Raw genomic sequence first — 982 nt, forward strand, 5'->3', positions numbered from 1 at the left:
ACCAAACAGTTGACGGTAGCCATTGACTTCCATAGTATGAAAAAAATATTACAAAGTCACATCGATTCTCAGAATTAACCAGGTAACCATGAGCACTTGGTTATTTACTAAAAAGACACAAAGAAACTATTTACAAGCTATTTATTTATTTATTATTATTATCTTTTATTAGTTGTTTTTTTGCAATTGTTTCCCTTTCAGGTGGGACACTGCCACTCCTGTCCATACAGATGGGCCACAGCTGAATGTGAACCAGTTTTGACTTAGTCAATAAACCACTGGAATGATATGCGTTTAATTACAGGTCACACAAGTTGTATATTGATGGGCCATGACTGGGGTGGGATGCTGGCATGGCATTTTGCACTGGACAGACCAGACATAGTGCAACTTCTCATTGTCATGCACGCTCCTCATCCTGCTTCATGGCTGGGTAAGTTTATACTGAGAATTTCCAGACAGGGCATCATTTCATTTCTGTTTTTCAACACAACTCTGATTCTGAACTGAAACGTTTGTGGGTACAAACAATTGATAGTCACTTCTATCCCAGACGCAGTTCTGAGAAGACCCTCTCAGCTGTTGTGCTCAGGACATAGTGTTTCTTCCAGTTACTGATGCTGCCCGAAATAGTTTTAGGTATTTTAAGGTAGCATAAGTACTTTTAACCATTAACTCTTTCAGCTCCCCAATGTTTGATACTGTGGCTAGTAGTTTATGGTAATTTGTTTTGACACTGATATTACTGTAACAGGAAACACTAAAGATCATCTCTGCTGTAGTTAACTTCCTGTCCTTTGTGTTTGAGTCTAAAGGGTGACAGTTTAGAAGTGATGACAGCTGATTCTCTGCAACTCGTATTTCTCATGTGCATATAGTTGGTTCGAAGTCTATTTTGTGGCAGGAATTTGGGCATCAGGAACAAATCCAGACGACGGACTGAGACCCAGCTGGAGGGGTACCTATACCGGCTGTCCCAGCC

The sequence above is a fragment of the Sinocyclocheilus grahami genome, unplaced genomic scaffold (genome assembly GCF_001515645.1).
Source record: "Sinocyclocheilus grahami isolate Dianchi unplaced genomic scaffold, SAMN03320097.WGS_v1.1 scaffold3656.1, whole genome shotgun sequence".
Taxonomy (NCBI): Eukaryota; Metazoa; Chordata; class Actinopteri; order Cypriniformes; family Cyprinidae; genus Sinocyclocheilus; species Sinocyclocheilus grahami.